We start from the raw sequence: 17,841 nt of genomic DNA, 5'->3' as shown, positions 1-17,841 counted from the left end.
CGGCACTTATTTCTCTATACGCACAATTCTTCCCCGCGTTCAGACCGGAAGGGTATTCTGGGTATTGTAGTTTGGAGTGCACTGTCTTAGCGAATCAGTCTTGGGGTTATGGCTTTGTGTTTGTAGGGACAGACGAAGGCTCTAGATTTATTTTCATGTCGGCTAAGCTTTAGCATTTTGCAGGAAGCACTTTCTATCGTGATTTGAAATTGTTACTGAGTTTTAAGTGTTCTTCAAAAGATGATGTTTATTATTCGATAAACTTAGAATTTTAATTGAGAGTTACAGTCCGTTAAAATTGTTACAAGTGTGTTCTGTGTGAACCACCTGCATCAAAATCACTTGAAAGGCATGGAAGAATGTATATACTTTTTCTAATTGGGAATTATATGTTTTCCCTAGAAACCGTGTCATAAATAGGCATGGAAATGTGATCTAGACCAGCCCAGAAGAAGAAGCCTATTTAATCCATAATGAAGGCTATGTTGTTGCCATGAAAAACATAACTGCTATAATGCCACATAAACTGCTATAATAAACAGTTTAGAAGAGATAAACAATACAACTTGAGTAAAAACAAGTAACTATATGTCTTTAAGAAACTTTATCATTTGAGTAAAAATATGTTACAAGAGCTGGATAAAGACAGGTGGGAAATGCCAAGCACTTTCAAGTGATTTAAAAATTGAGGAAAATGGTTGTTTATTAGGGCGAATTTCACTACTAACTTTTGACCTTTTTTTTCTCTCTGTTACAGATGAATTCTTATAGCTTGATGGATCGTTATGGTTGAATTACTGCAACTTTCCTGATAAGGACAACTTTTGGACTCATGAATAAAATGAAGGGAAAGACAGAGGAATTGCATTTTGCTAAGGTAATTGCCTAAGATTTTAAAAAGATAAGTGAAGGAGGAAGACGATTTTATAGATTTGTGCATACAGCTTTGTGCAAGGCTCTGGGCTAGGCAGTGTTGCCACAGAATTAGAAAAATAGTCAGGTAGCTCACAATCTAGGTGAGGGGAGTTGTAGGGGAGGAGAATCTGGGGGGAGGAATAGATGAGTATACAATGTGCAAAATGCTCTAAAGAAGTCTGCATAGGCTTCTACAGGATCATAGAGGAGGAAGAACTCATTCTACTTCTGGAGAACTGGTTGAAGAACCAGTAAAATATTTGTCAGATTTGGGGCAGGGTGGTCAACCATATTCTATACAAAGCATGTGCAAAGGCATAAAGGCATAAAAAAGTACAGAGAACAACAACAAAAGTTCCATATTGCAAACACTAGATCAGGCAGCAACAGGGAGTCATATCAATTAGTTCAGAATTTAATTTGAAAGTGGGAGAGAACAATCAGAGGAGTTTTTGTGCTTATATAGTGTTTATTTTTTAAAGCATATACACAGAACATACTGTGAACACATATGCTGGGATATTATAGGGAATCATTCTGGAGGGTGGTAATTGCTAAATTATGTTTAACAATTTTTATAGTTTTAAATTCCCCCAGGAAAATAATTTGATTTTTTTAAAAGAAAAACTGATTGGGTGCAGGGACTCATGCCCTTACGTAACCCTAGCACTTTGGAACACCAAGTTGGTAGGATTGCCCAGGAGTTTGAGACCAGCTTGGGCAACATAATGAGACCTTGTCTCTATGAAAAATCAGGAAAATTAGCCAGACATGGTAGGGCATGCCTGTAGTCCCAGCTACTCAGGAAGCTGAAGCAGAAGAATCCCTTGAACTCAGGAATTTAGGGCTGCAGTGAGCCGTTATCATACCACTACACTCAAACCTGGGTGACAGAGTGAGATCCCCTGTCTCTCAAAAAAAAAAAAAAAAAAGAAAGAAAGAAAAAAAAGAAAGAAAGAAAGAAAAAAGAAAAGAAAAGAGAAAAATATCACCTCATTTCAGCCATAAAAAGACTGAGACAAGGCATTTTTAGTATTATGGCCACCAGAAAAACATTTTGTGAATCAAATGCAGAAGTTCTTTTCTCAGCTTTGTCTCCTTTCTTTTTATCTTTTTTCCTTGACTGTTTACTTTCATTCGATCATTGATTTCAAAGTATTTGCAGAGCATCTACTATGTTCTGTACACTGTGCCAGGTTTTGGGTTTTAATGGTGAGTTAAAACATGGGTTCCTGTTCATCACAGGATTTTTAGCAAGAAATAGAACGATCAGAAGGAGTTGGTGGATGTGGAAAGTGAGAGAAAGGGAGGAGTCCATTATGATTCCTAAGTTCTGACTTGGAAGACTAAGTGTATGGTAATACCATTCACTGAGACAGGGAATCTAGAAAGAATAGCAAGTTTTGTGAAGAATAGAAGTAAATCAGTTTGGGAAATTTGAAATTTGAGGCATCAGTGGAATCTTTGGGTGGAGATGCCTGATAGGCTGCTGAGAAATGCTGGTGGGAAGCTCAGGAGAGAGGTCTTGGTTGGAACTAAACATTTGGGAGATATTACTATAATGTAGATGGTAATTAAATGACTGAAAAATTGATTAAACTTTACTTAGAGAGTTTTTTTTTTTTTTTTTTTGAGACGAATTCTTACTCTGTCACCCAGGCTGGAGGTGCAATGGGACAATCGGCTCACTGCAACCTCCACCTCCCAGGTTCAAGCGGTTCTCTTTCCTCAGCCTCCTGAGTAGCTGAGATTACAGGCTCCTGCCACCACAGCTGGCTAATATTTTTGTAGTTTTAGTAGAGATGGGGTTTCACCATGTTGCGCAGGTTGGTCTCAAACTCCTGACCTCAAATAATTCACTCGCCTCAGCCTCCAAAAATGCTGAGATTACAAGCGTGAGACACGGTGCCTGGCCAATTTATAGAGTATTTAGAATAATAATTTTTAAAAAGACAAAGATTATGGAATCCTAGAAAATGATGATATTCAAGTAGCAGGTAGAAGAAGAGATGCCTTCCAAGGAAGCTGAGAAGGAATGGCCAAATAGATGAAACAAGAGAAAACAAAGTAGAATTACTGGCATATGTTACAGAGAGGTAAAGTAGCCAGACAGAAGAGTAATAAGAAATTACTCATTCGTCAGTTTAACAAGTGTTTATTGAGTACCTGTAATGTGCCAGACATTACTAGATGCTGGGAATAGAGAAGTAGAAAACACACAACATCCCTTCCATTTGGAGGTAATATTTTACTAGGGAGAAACCATCAACAAACAAGATAAATAATTAATATACATAGCTGTGATAAGTAATATTTCTTGTCACAGCTATGTATGTATGGCTATTTCTGTATGGTGATATACATATATACATATATATATAATAAGCTATACAGAAATGTTATATATAATATATATATACACAAATGTGTATATATATATATATAAACACAAATGTGTATATATATATATATATATTTGTATGTGTACATACAAAGGTGATACTCTTTGATCTGTTGTTGCATAATAAGATGAATTTGTGAACTAGTGGCTCAGGGTCAAATGAACTGGCTGGATTCAGAGATCGATTAGGAGGTCAAGGTTAGAGCTGTATCCAGAGCCAGTGTAAAGCTCAGGTCAAGACCAGGGTTCATGTGTATAATGTGGAGTGTATTTGGCTTCAATATGTTCTTAGGTTAAGATTTAGTAAGTCTGTAGCTATTTTTACAGGCTAATGTGGATTCATGATCAGAAGACTATCAAACCAAGTTTAGGGTTCAGCCTAATATCAATGTTAGGCCTCAGAGTTATAGCCATAGTTCAATCTGTGACACAGATTAAAGTGCGTCTCTGACCACTCTGGACTAACAGCAGCCTCAGGGTGTTAAAGCTGACTCTGAGGCTGTTGTAAGTCTAGAGTGGTCTGGTTTATGAAGTCAAGGTACAAGACTTGGGTTCAAATTTTGGCCAGAGTTAGGATTTAGTCTGTGTATAGGAAGAGGCCTCATTCTAAAATTAGAGTTAGGGCTCAGTCTGTGGACCAGACTTAGACCACACCCAGGGTTAGGACTCAGCTCAAGGTTTGACTTTAGTTTTTGGTCAATGTTGGAATCACTTTTATTTCTAGGCTTGAAAGTCAATAAGGGCCAGGACCATGGCTCTTCCTGGGATTAGTGTTCATGCTGATGATGTTGCCTAGGGAAAAAACAAGTACAACTATGAACAGGATTTATGTTCAGTCTTTCATCAGGTTAAGTTTCAATTTGTATTCATGGTTAAAGTTTATTCTAGGTCCAATAATTAGGTCTCAGTCTGTGGCCACTGGTAAGGCACAGTCAATGTCTAATATATAGTCTGTTGCCATGTTAAGATATTACCTGTCATGTGCCCTGGAGCCTTGTCTCAAACTAGAGTTCACATTTCATATATAGACAAGATTATGGTAGGGTTTGTGGCCAGGATTTCAATGATGAATATGAACAGGATTTGGGATGCATATTTGGCTAGAGTAAGTTCAAGGTGTGATTTCTGACCTTAGCCAGTGTCAGCATTCTGTCTTTATCCATAGCTCATATCAGGAATGTTCTTTGGAACTAACTCACAGTGGTCTGTGTTGGCCCTCATTCTGTGGCCGGAGCAGGGCTCAGTCAGTGACCTGAGTTAGCTATTTCAATTTGGCCACTATCAGGGTTGAGTCTGGAGGGAGTAGTTCCACTTTTACTTTATGTAACATTTGTGTCATTGAGTATTGGCGGTGGTACTATCTCATTAAACTTGTATCAGAGTTTGAGAGTTACCAATGACCAAGGTAAGGATTACTATGAAAAAGGTTTTATGATTAAGAGTGTAAACAGGTTTTTTGGATTAGCTGTTGATGTTATTTGTCAGTTTGTAGATAGCGTTGAGGTGAGAACAAACAACACGTAAAATCCAGCTGGAGTTCAGCTTTAGAGGCTGAGGCCATAATCAAGATTTTGGGATCTGGATGTTGCCAGGGTTTGAGTTCAGAGTGTTGATTTCCTGTTGTCATTTTGGCACTTAGACTCTGGCTTAGTGTAGCAAGGCATTTGAGTAGCACTAGTAGAGTTCAGTCTGTGCTAATTGTTAGTGACCATATTGTGCCCAGTGCCACGGGTACATCCATTACCAATTGAGGGCTAAATTTGTGGCCAGACTAATTGCTTAATCTCCAGCTAGTGCTAGGACTCAGCTTGTGGCCACTAATATAGTGAACTTTGTTTATAGGTTTAAGACTTGATCTGTGACAAAGGAAATGTTAGTACTTAGTCTCAGCCTGATGTTAGGGTTGATAGTATGAGAAGTGTTTTGATTTAGCCTTGTAGGGTCAGAATCATTCTGTAGTCAGGCTTAGGGCTCAGTCTTTAGGTCTCAGTCTGTGGCAGGACTTACATTCTTCATCCCAGCTCAGTGTTCAGAATGTGGCCAGAAACAGGGCCCAGATCTTAGCCATGGTGAGTTCATTCTGTGCTCAATGTTAGAATTAAATCTGTTACTGGGTTTTAGGCTAAGAAGATGAAAAGTACTTGTTTTTTCTTTCTCTGGTTTGTCCTTCATTCATCTTCAAGGTTTGGGTTCAGTCTCTGCACAGTGCTGGTAAGCAGCTTAATTTCTGATATTAGGAATCAGTCTGTAGCCAGAGTTAAAGTAAGTTAAAGCTGTGGTTGAAATTGGGATCCAGTCTGGGGCAAGCATTTAGCCAGACATAGGGTTCAGTCTATCTCAAAGATTCAGGATCAGTCATCAGCCATTTGGATAAATCAGATTTATTCTCAGGTTGAAAGCTTAAGTCAGAGGTTAGGCTTATGGGCTCAGTCTGTGATGAGAGTTAGGAATTCAGTCTATGACTGGAGTTAGAGATGCGGTCTGTAACCAGTTAGAAGTTCTAAAGTTTAGGGGTCAAATCAATGGCCAGTGATAGGGCTCAGTCTATCCCAGGTTCAATAGATTATTTCATGGTCAGATTTATGAACCCAGTCTCTCTGTCCATGTTTAGAACTTGGGCTTTGAACATGGTTAAGACGCAGCTTGTGGCCATGTTCAGGGTTCTGTCTATAGTCAGAATTAGGTCATATGCTGTGGTCAAAATATCCTCAAGTTTTTGTAGAAGATTTGGTTTCACTTCTTGGCTATGATTAGGGAACAGAGTTGGGCCAAGTTTAGAGTCTGGTCTCTGTACCTGTTTATGTCTCTGTATGAGGCCAAGTTTAGTAGTCATTCTGTTGCCAATGTTGGGGTCATTTTCTGGTTAGTGCTAAGTCTGTGGAAATTGTAGCTGGATTGGTTTCCAAGATCAGATCTCAGGCTGTGTCCAAGTTAGAGCCTCAGTCTGTAGTCAGGGCTAGAGCTCAGTTAGTATCTATGCTGAGCACTCATTTTGTGGTCAGTTCAGGTTGTTAAGTATATCCCAGAGTTAGATTATACCTTCTGTAACCTAGTTTAGAGATTCCACCTGGGGATAGACTTAGGGGCTATGGCTGATGTTACTTTCGATCCGTGTATCATGACTTAAGGACTTATACGGTAGTCATAGCTATGGTTCAATAGGAGATCAGGATTAGAGAGTCAGGTTGGGACCAGTCTTAAATACTTACTCTTGGGCCAGACACAGACACTCAATGTGTGACTAGGCCTAGGGACTTGATTTAATCAGAAATAAGACGTTGGAGTGTGGCCAGAAAGTGGCTCAGTTTATGGATGGAATTAAGATCATCATTTGTGGCCAGGGTTAAAGGCTTGGTGTGAAATTAGGGTTAGGTCTCCAAGTCCAGAGTTAGGAGTTTATGCTATGTCTTGGGTTAGGTGATTGGTTGGTGGTCAGGGTGAAACACAGGACCTGCATTCAGTGTTGGCAGCTTGTTCTGTGACCAAACTTAAGAGACTTGTTCTCGGCCTGTGGTGATAGTGATTGGTAATTATACCTCAATAAAGTTGTCATGAAAGGTTGAAAAAGTGGATTCGTACAAGCGAAATGGTAGCAATGATGCAGGGAAGAAACCATAAAGACAGACTGGTTACTGAATCAAGACTAGCACTGTCTTTGATGGCTCACAATTTTTGCTTAAGAAGAACAAGGTAAGCACGTGAGATTAAGGAGAAAGGAAAGAACTGGTGAGCAGGGAGCTGGTAACCTGGGGAAATAGATATGTGCTTTTTATAAGTTGTGGAATTAATGCAAGTTGGAGAACCTTGCGAAGAATGGAAAGTCCCATTCGGGTTTGTTCGTTTTTTGAGACAGAGTTTTATTCTTGTTGCCCAGGCTCGTGTGCAATGGAGTGGTCTCGGCTCACTGCAACTTCTGCCTCCCGACTTTGTGATTCTCCTGCCTCAGCCTCGCAAGTAGCTGGGATTACTGGCACTCACCACCATGCCTGGCTAATTTATTTTTTTTTATATTTTTAGCAGAGATGGGGTTACACCATGTTGGCCAGCCTGGTCTCAAACTCCTGACCTCAGGTGATTCACCAGTCTTGGCCTCCTAAAATGCTGGGATTACAGGCATGAACCACCACACACAGCCGGAAAGTCCCATTTGTTAAGTTCTTCCATCATGTTCTTTGTGCCAGTAATGGTTTTCCTGAGCACCCTTTCTAAACCATTCCCCATCTTCCCCCAGGCTACACTGATCTCTATTATATCTCACTCACCATATGTTCAATAAATATCTGTGGAATGCATGCTTATTTTTACTTATATTCTCCCATGGAGGCATCATGACAGTCCAATATGGTAAGTGTTGTTATCCTCATTATACAGTTTTTAAAAAGCAGTTAAGTTAATTAAGAGATTCCAAAGAGTCACACAGGTAGTAAATGCAGAGCCAGGTTTCAAATCCAGTTTTATCTGACTCCAGTCTACTGTGCTTTCTGCATAACACCACTTGGAACATATAACATGTGAAATTTACATCTCAGTTGACCCCTTGACTTTGTCAACTTTATCTTATTTAATTCTCACAGCAACTCTAATTTTTCATCTGGAAAAATGGGATGATAATAATATTAGTACTCATTTCTTTTTCTTTTTCTTTTCCTTTTTTTTTTTTTTTTTTTTTTTTCGAGATGGGGTCTTGCTCTGCTGCCAGGCTGGAGTGCAGTGGCACAATCTCTGCTGGCTGCAGCCTCCACTTCCTGGGCTCTAGTGATTCTCCTGCCTCAGCCTCCCAAGTAGCTGGGACTACAGGTGCACACCACCATGCCCAGCTACTTTTTGTATTTTTAGTAGAGGCAGGTTTTCACCATGTTGGCCAGGATGGTCTCAATCCCTTAACCTTGTGATCCGCCCACCTCAGCCTCCCAAAGTGCTGGAATTACAGGTGTGAACCACCATACCTGGTCCCCTTCTCTTTTTTTCTTTTTTTTTTTTTTTTTTTTTTTTTTTTTTTGGAGATGGAGTCTCCCTCTGTCACCCAGGCTAGAGTGCAGTGGTACAATCTTGGCTCACTGCAACCTCTGCCTCCCAGGTTCAAGCAATTATCCTGCCTCAGCCTTCTGAGTAGCTGAGACTACAAGTACATGCCACCACGCCCACCTAAATTTTTGTGTTATTTTAGTAGAGACAGGGTTTAACCATGTTGCCAGGCTGGTCTCAAATTCCTGAGCTCAGACAACCTGCCTGCCTCAGCCTCCCAAAGTGCTAGGATTACAGGCATGAGCCACCATGCCCAGCCAGTAGTACCCATTTAATAAGATTGTTATGATAATTAAATGAGCCAATACATTGAAAGAACCTGGATTCATTAGGTTCATATTATTATTATTATGCCCTTTTTGCAGTTGAAAAAATTATTCAGAGAGTTTATTTTCTCAATATCATATAGCTAGTAGGTGGAAGAGTAAAGATTAGAATCCAGATGTGTCCAACTCTCAGTTAAAGGCTTTTGCTGGTTTCTCAGGCTACTTCTGAATACCTCAGCCTCCAGGAATGGCTTTTGATAGATATTTTGGGCTTTGGTGAAGAGTGACATAGGGAAGGATTTAGTGGGAGGAATATGTTAGGTTTTCACTGCGTCATTCACTACAGTGATTTGAACCTGTGAGGGACTAAGAGAGTACAGAAGGGGGCATATGATCATCTCTGTGAGGGCATATGTAGCTTTTAGGGCACCCTCTCCATAAGAATCACTGAGTGTAAAATGTGAGTTTGTGGTAGTGTGTTGTGTGTATGAAGAGTCTGGGGGCAGCAAAAAGGTAGATGACCACTGAGGTAGGCCTCCATGCTTTTCTCTACACCCAAAGACCAGCCTTGCCAACAGTATTTCCAAGGTACTGTACAGCCGACTTCCCATGATTTCTACAGTCTGCTCTTGGCTTGGTTTATCTATGATGTATCTGGCATTTACGTCTTCCCCCAGGGAGTTTATATGCTATGGATAAGAGGGATTAATTATGTTTCTGCCTTCAGTATGGCTAAATAAGCCCCTACTGAGCCTGTGGGACACTATTAAGCAGACCAGCATCATCACAAATGAAAGCTCCAGCAGGATATGAGAGAGAGAAAGGGGCACAAAGAATATCTGAAGAAATACTGGCTAAAAATATCCCAAATTTGATGAAATACGTGAATCTACATATCCGAGAACAAACTCCAAATAAAATAAACTCGGATACCTATTTTCTGATGCTATGGTTGATGCATATTCTTTGGCTATGGTATAGCACCCTTTCTCTAGATAAAATCTTGTGTATAAACTTAGTACCTGGAAAGAGCAAATAAGAGTGCTCTATTCCAGTTCTTTATCTCCTGATGTGACTCATGGTCAAAACTTGACCCTGGTGTATGCAAAGCTGATATCTCAAGATCACCTTTTCTGTACCTATAGTAGATATAACTTTGCTTTACAGGATCCACAACCTTCCACTCAAAGTGACATGCACTTTTGGGACTTCAGGCTGGAGGTGGATGTGATCTCTGGCTGGAGAAAAGTGAGGAGTGGGTCTCCAATCCACAACCAAGGAGCCTCAGCAGGGGCTCATTAGTGGGTGTCAGCTATTTCTCTTTGCTTTAATTCTTGAACTACCAGATGATGGGCCATGACCCATTATCTGTAAATCCAATAATTCACAAAACTAAAAGTTTTCATAAGTTTACCACCAAAATTCATTAGGTAGCAAAATTTGACCTGAACCAACCTAAGGCTGTTTATGTTCTTCAACGTATTTATATGAATATTCATTTTGATATAGAAATACTCATGTGTTTATAACACCCACCAGGAGTATTATAGACCATGTATATATACCACATTCCCTTTCTAAAATCTCTCAAATGATGAATTTCAGAAAACATCAGCCCATAAGGGTTTTGTATGAGGAATTTTGGATATGTATTTCCTCCACTCCTTGGTATCTCATGCTAATGCACCTTTCTCACTTTATTCCACACCTGGCAACATCTGCCAGGGTCAGGGAATGGGAAAACTGAATGCTTTTGCAGTAAAGCTTCATATCATAAAATAATGATGAGTTGAATTTGTATGACAGGAGAAAGTGCTAAGAAAAATATCTTCATGTTTTTCTTCCATCGTAGGTTCAGATCCAAAAACATATTCTCCCATACCACATTAACAAACTGAAAACAGGGGCTGGATGCTAACCTCAAAACCTCCTCCTCCTCCTCCTCCTCCTACTACTACTACTGCTATGCTGACATTGAAAATAACTTGCCAAGTTCTTGTTCTAGAGCTTAGAATCCAAGCTCTTTCAATGTATTGGCTCATTTAATCATCATAACAATCTTATGAAATGGATAGTATTATAATTACCATCCAAACTTTACAGATGAAAAAAATGGAAGCAAGAGAGATAAAGTCATGTATTCAGATCCAGACACCTAAGAATTAGCCAGGCAAGACTTTTGATATACCTTGTGCTTCCTTTGCCTCGTCACTTTCTTTTGAAATTGGTTTATGGCATAACCTAATGGGCTTATAGATAGTGGGGGAAGTGTGATGGGCTATGGGTCTGAGAAACCAACCACCCTTCCTCCCCTGCCAGGATCCGACAAGGCTAAGCTATTTTCATACCCATTTTTTTCTATGGAGGCTGGAATGTGGAATTCATTATGCAGATTTATTAATGTGATGATTTGGCTGGAAAAACAGATAATATGGTAACGTCTCCCGCACTGATCTCTAAGGACTACTCTGATGTAAACTATGTGTTGATGAGTAGGCCTTTTATGTATATGCATGGGCATACATTTGCATGCATGATTCTGTGTCAGTCAGCATGTATGTGTTAAGTATAATACACTGATTCTCAAGCTTTAGTCTAATCTCAGATACCTGAGTAAAATCACAAATATTCCTGGGTCCTGTGCTCAGAGATTCTGATTCAGTGCAGCTGGGGTGGGACACAACAGTTTGTGACTTGCACCTGAGGTGATTCTAATACAGGTGGTCTGTGCAGACCACATTTTAAGAACTATGAGATCATGGTTTAGAGTAGGCTCTGGAGCCAGGCTGCTAGTGAGTGGTTTAATTTTAGGCTTAGGCAAATCAGCTTGGTTGTGTTAATATCAGTTTACTCATTTTTGAAAATGAATAATAATACTACCTGCCTCATGAGGTTGCTGTGAGGATTAAATGACACGCATTTATTTAAAGTGTGTCTCATTTGATATGCCTAACCCATCATAAGTGATCAGTGAATAGTAGCTACACCAGTCACATAGACCACAAGGATAATGGCAACCATAATGGTGCTCCCCGTTCCTACCCCAGTCCCAGAATTATGCAGCACAGATGCCCTGAGTGCATGCTAGGGAATAATGAAGTGGCGTGGAGAGGCCAACTCCTGAGGGGCTGCAAGGACCAGGAATTTTGGTTTAACTACAACCTCATTCCTTGAAAAGGATTTAAAGAACATAGAACGCAAAACGTGGAAGGGTTTGCAGATGGCAGGTTTGGGAGTGCTCAGCCTACTTCAGGCCTTTAGGGCAACTGGTCATGCTCCACTGTATTCACAATCTGGCCCCCAGCTGGCATTCGGGACGGGAAGAACTATGGATCCTGTGTTCCAGGAAAACTTGAGGTGGAGTGCTGCTCATTAGCCTTCTGCCATTAAAATGCTATATAAAGAGAAATACTAATCAAGTAGAAATCATGGTGTCTGCCCTCAAGGGGCCTAGAGTCTTTGGAAGAAATAAACGTTGTTACTTTAAGCAACTCCCACATACTCTCTAGGTTGAAGCTTTGTCTGTAAAATGGTGGCTTGTACTTAAAACTTTGAACGTGTTACATTTCTCATCCTCCTAGAAATAAACAAGCATTAAGTCACAGAAAGGAGTGCCTGATGACACAGTGTGGTGAAGTGAGGCAGTATCACTTGGGCCAGCCTGCAAAGCTGCTATAGGGTGCAATGACTAGAGCTACTGCTGGGAAGGAAGAGGGGAAATGGGATTGTGTCAAAGGCCTTAGCCCTCTTTTCAGTGCCAAAAATTGCTCGCCTTGATACCTACCTTGAGCCAGATATACAACAGATATGCAACATGTTGACTTTTGGTGATACCCCTCTATTCCTTCATCACCAGCCTTCTTGCTGCTCACTGATTTCAGGTGAAAGTGGAGATTAATCAACAAGGACATCTTGGAGGAGGATGTTGCCGATCCCGTGGTGTGCCAGAATGAATTCAGGATTAAGTTGGAAGCTGGAGACTGAAGTAACTGAGAGTCAGGACAGGTTAGCCTCCTAAAATACCCTTTCTGGAGTGTCTCACTGTGGCTAAGGTTTGCTAATAAGATAAATGTAGTACTAAAGCTATGAAGTTAATAGTACTTGCTACATGCTAGGTGCTGTTCAAAGTGCTTTACAAGGAATAGCTCATTTTTTTCTTATTATAAACATAATAGCAACTATTATTATTTTATTTAAAAGTTGTGGAAACTGAAGCATATTAAGCACTCTCTAGCCACCTCTTTTTATCAGATTTTTTCTTTTTTTCTTTTTTTTTTTTTTTGAGATGGAGTCTCACTCTGTTGCCCAGGTTGGAGTGCAGTGGTGTGATGTTGGCTTACTGAAACCTCTGCCTCCTGGGTTCAAGTGATTCTCCTGCCTCAGCCTCCCGAGTAGCTGGGATTATAGGCGCCTGCCACCATACCCAGCTAATTTTTGTATTTTTAGTAGAGACAGAGTTTCACCGTGTTGGCCAGGCTGGTCTTGAACTCCTGACCTCAGGTGATCCACATTCCTCGGCCTCCCAAAGTGCTGGAATTACAGATATGAGCCATCGTGACTGGACAGAGTTTTTTTTTTCTTGTCTTCATTCTTTCCCTGTACCCTGAACCTCACCAATGATCTGCCTTGCCTGTGGATAACATTTTATTCCAATAATGTTCTAGTATATAAGTCTGGGGTCAAGGTATCTTGGAAATCTAGCCAACCATAGCTAACTGTCTTCCTTTCTGCCCGTATCAGCCTCAAAGACATGTCCTCAGTGGGACATCTTCCAGGAAGTACCAAGGAGTGGCTTTGGGAAAATAGGGGGAGTTGGTTAGAAGGGCAGGGGAAAAAAATGTCCCCAAGCAAAAAGAATTAAAAGGATTTACAGGGCCTTTTGAAAGTGTGTCAGTGGGTTACTTTGTCTTAAAGTAAAGAAGAGCTTCCTGATCCAAGTACTGGAAAGGAAGGGTGAGGGAAGGTGGAAGCGCATGAATGAAAGTATTGGCAGGGCTGTAACCTGAATTAGTGGAGTAGAATGGCCCATGCAGGGTGGTTTGGGGTAGGCCTTAAACAAAAAATAAAAACTCTCCTTCCATAAGAAAATCTTGTTTGGTTGTCCAGGAAGCCCCCCGCAGAATTAAAATTCCTCTGGGAAGTTTTCTGCAGCGCTCATGGGCTTCTCGCATTCTCTGGTGCCACCTGGTGGACAACAAGAGGTAATGAGATGGGATCTAGGAAATTGGGCAGTCCAGTTTGAAAGGGAGGTGAGGGAAAGTGAAGCTGGATCAGAGATTAGTGCTGTAGTGGGCAGGCACCGAGGGGATCCAGTGCACCCACAGGAAAATTGGGTTCCTGGTGGGACTGATGGAGTCAAGGAACGTAGAATGTTAGAGATAATATATGTGAAGACCCTGGTTTACAGTCCAACCGTGAAAGCATCGAAAGGTAGTGTTTACTACTTACCACATGCCAGACTGTGTTATGAAGTTTTTAATGCAATTAAAAAAAATTAATTCTTCCAGCCACTCTTTGTAGCATCCCCATTTTGCAGACAAATTAAAGTGAGGCTCAGCATTAGTAGCAGAGACAATGTTCAAGCTTTTAATCGTTATGTCATAAATTGTAGTTGTTGCCAATAGTAGTGATAATGATGTGAAATTAGAGATACGAAGGAGAATCCTTAAGTACTTCAAATCTGAGTCAAGTAGGCTTTGATGCCAGTGGGGGAAGAGGGAAGAAGAAATGTCATATACACCACCATCTCTATCATCTCCACCTTCAAATATGGGGAAACAAAAGTAATCCAGAATTTACCTACCCACTGTCTCAGCTAGTAAGCACATTTTAGGCACCTATTCTATCTAGGGCTTTGTGGCACATAATGGCATTTGCCCCCAGGAGTCCTGATATGCCAGTATTACTTGTTTCTCCCCACCCTCTTCTCCAGGTCTTCTAAAGTCCTCAGGTGGGGAGCATGTTGCTATGTTTTTAGAAAACACTGTCCCATAGGGAACAAAAGACCCAAAATAAATTCCATCTATGCTGATTGAGGAATTAGGAAATGTCTTGGTTTAACAAAAAGGAATAAGAAAACATTGAGCACCTGCTATATGCTAGCTATGCCCTATGTTGAGTGATTGACAAGAAAAGTTTATCTAATCCTCCCAACTTCTGTGAGGCCAGGTTTATAAATATTGCCATTTGAAAATGAGGATAACCAAGGATCAGAGAGATTAGGCAACCTCTCTATAGCTAGATAGCTAATCAGTAGGGGGACTCTGTATGGCCGCAAAATCTATGCTGTTTTAGAATAAAGAGAGGAGGGTATTTATTTTTCTTTTTTGTTGTGGAAAAGTTCAGTCAAATGAACAATAGAAGTAATAGCATAATGATATCCCTTTTACCCATCACCTAGTTTCAATTACTGTTAGCACAAACATAGTCAACCTTATTTCATTTGTACTCCCATCTGCCCGCTCCCACAAAACTGGATTGTTATAAGAAAATTCCTTTTTTTGAACACTTTTACACTATTGGTGGGAGTGTAAATTAGTTCAACAATTGTGGAATACAGTGTGGCGATTCCTCAGGGAACTAGAAATAGAATTTCCATTTGACCCAGCAATCCCCTTACTGGGTATATATCCAAAGGATTATAAATCGTTCTACTGTAAGGACACATGCACACGAATGTTCATTGCAGCACTGTTTACAATAGCAAAGACCTGGAACCAACCCAAATGCCCATCGATGATAGACTGGACAGGGAAAATGTGGCACATATACACCATGGAATATTACGCAGCCATCAAAAATGATGAGTTCGTGTCCTTTATAGGGACATGGATGAACCTGGAAACCATCATTCTCAGCAAACTGACACAAGAGCAGAAAATCAAACACTGCGTGTTCTCACTCATGGGTGGGTGTTGAACAATGAGAACACATGGACACAGGGAGGGGAGCACTACACACTGGGGTCTGTTGGGGGGAAATGGGGGAGGGACGGGGGGGATGGGGAGTTGGGGAGAGATAGCATGGGGAGAAATGCCAGATATAGGTGAAGGGGAAGAAAGCAGCAAACCACACTGCCATGTGTGTACCTATGCAACAATCTTGCATGTTCTTCACATGTACCCCAAAACCTAAAATGCAATTAAGAGAAAATTCCTTTTTTAAAAAATTTATTTATTTTACTTTAGGTGCATACTATATCTGGCATTTCTCCCCATGTTATCCCTCCTCACCCTCCCCTCCCTCCCCACCCCCGCTGTCTCTCCCCTACCCCCCCAGCTGCCCCCATTCCACACATCATTTTATTTTATCCACAAAATTTTCAGCTGCATCTCTAAAATACATGGACTTTTAACAAAGCATGACTACAGTACTGTTATCGCACCTGTAAAATTAATACTAATTATTTCATATGATCAAATATACATTTTGTGTTTAAATTCCTCCTATCATCTCATGTCTTTTCTCATTGTATTAGTCTGTTTTAACACTGCTGATAAAGACATACCTGAGATTGGGCAATTTACAAAAGAAAGAGGTTTAATTGGACTTACAGTTCCACGTGGCTGGAGAAACCTCACAATCATGGAAGAAGGCAAGAAGGAGCAAGTCATGTCTTATTTGGATGGTAGCAGGCAAAGAGAGAGAGCTTATGCAGAACTCCTCTTTTTAAAACCATCAGATCTCATGAGACTTATTCACTATCATGAGAACAGCATGGGAAAGACTTGCCCCCATGATTCAATTACCTTTCGTGGGGTTCCTCCCACATGGAAATTCAGGATGAGATTTGGGTGGGGGCACAGCCAAACCATATCATTCCACCCCTGGCCACTCCCAAATCTCACATCATCACATTTTAAAATCAATCATGCCTTCCCAACAGTCCCCCAAAGTTTTAACTCATTTCAGCATTAACTCAGAAGTCCACAGTCCAAAGTCTCTTCTGAGACAAGGCAAGTCCCTTCCACCTATGAGCCTACAAAATCAAAAGCAGGAAAGCAGGTTAGTTACTTCCTAGATACAGTGGAGGTACAGGCATTGGGTAAATACAGCCATTCCAAATGGGAGAAATTGGCCAAAACAAAGGCACTACAGGTCCCATGCAAGTCCAAAATCCAGCAGGGCAGTCAAATCTTAAAGCTCCCAAATGATCTCCTTTGATTCTATGTCTCGTGTCCAGGTCACGCTGATGCAAGAGGTGGGTTCCCATGGTCTTGGGCAGCTCTGCCTCTGTGGCTTTTCAGGGTACAGCCTCCTTCCTGGCTGCTCTCATGGACTGGCACTAAGTGTCTGCAGCTTTTCTAGGCTCATGGTATGAGCTGTCAGTGTGTCTACCATTCTGGGGTCTAGTGGACCTCTCCTTACAGGTCCACTAGACAGTGCCCCAGTAGAAACTCTGTGTGGGTGCTCTGACCCCACATTTCCCTTCTGCACAGCCCTGGCAGAGGCTCTCCATGAGAGCCCTGCCCCTGCAGCAAACTTCTGCCTAGACATCCAGGTATTTCCATATATCTTCTGAAATCCAGGCAGAGGTTTCCAAACCTCTGTTCTTGACTTCTGTGGACTGGCAGGCTCGCCACCACATGGAAGCTGCCAAGGCTTGAGGCTTCCACCCTCTAAAGCCATGGCCTGAGCTCTATGTTGGCCCTTTTTAGCCGTGGCTGGAGAGGCTGGGACACAGGACACCAAGTACCTAGGCTGCATACAGTACAGGGACCCTGGATCTGGCCCACAAAACCACATTTTCCTTCTAGGCTCTAGGCCTGTGATGGGAGGGGCTACCGTTAAGCCCTCTGCCATGCCCTGGAGACATATTCCTCATTGTCTTGGGGATTAGCCTTCAGCTCCTCATTCGTTATGCAAATTTCTGCAACTGGCTTGAATTTCTCCTCAGAAAATGGGATTTTCCTTTCTATCACATTGTCAGGCTGCAAATTTTCCAAACATTTATGCTCTACTTCCCTTATAAAACTGAATGTTTTTAACAGTACCCAAGTTGCATCTTGGATACTTTGCTGCTTAGAAATTTCTTCTGCCAGATACCCTAAATCATCTCTCTCAAGTTCAAAGTTCCACAAATCTCTAGGGTAGTGGCAAAAATACCACCAGTCTCTTTGCTAAAATATAATAAGAGTCATGTTTCTTCAGTTCCCAACAAGTTTCTCATCTCCTTCTGAGACCACATAAGCCTGGACCTTATTGTTCATATCACTATCAGCATTTTTGTCAAAG

The 17,841-nt window shown here is 41.1% G+C and overlaps 1 long non-coding RNA gene across 1 annotated transcript; it reads left to right on the top strand.

Annotated features, from left to right (window-relative positions):
- The first annotated feature begins 82 nt into the window (after window positions 1–82).
- Window positions 83–15,349, top strand: LOC141582795 (uncharacterized). The gene is made up of 5 exons (XR_012515681.1): window positions 83–649; window positions 758–877; window positions 7,191–7,660; window positions 12,489–12,612; window positions 13,714–15,349. It is a non-coding gene; the product is annotated as an uncharacterized LOC141582795 (long non-coding RNA).
- The last annotated feature ends 2,492 nt before the right edge of the window (window positions 15,350–17,841 follow it).

This window comes from Saimiri boliviensis, chromosome X, assembly GCF_048565385.1.
Source record: "Saimiri boliviensis isolate mSaiBol1 chromosome X, mSaiBol1.pri, whole genome shotgun sequence".
NCBI classification, from domain to species: Eukaryota; Metazoa; Chordata; class Mammalia; order Primates; family Cebidae; genus Saimiri; species Saimiri boliviensis.
Note: the sequence above shows the minus strand (reverse complement) of the source record. Positions and strands in the feature narration are given on the sequence as shown.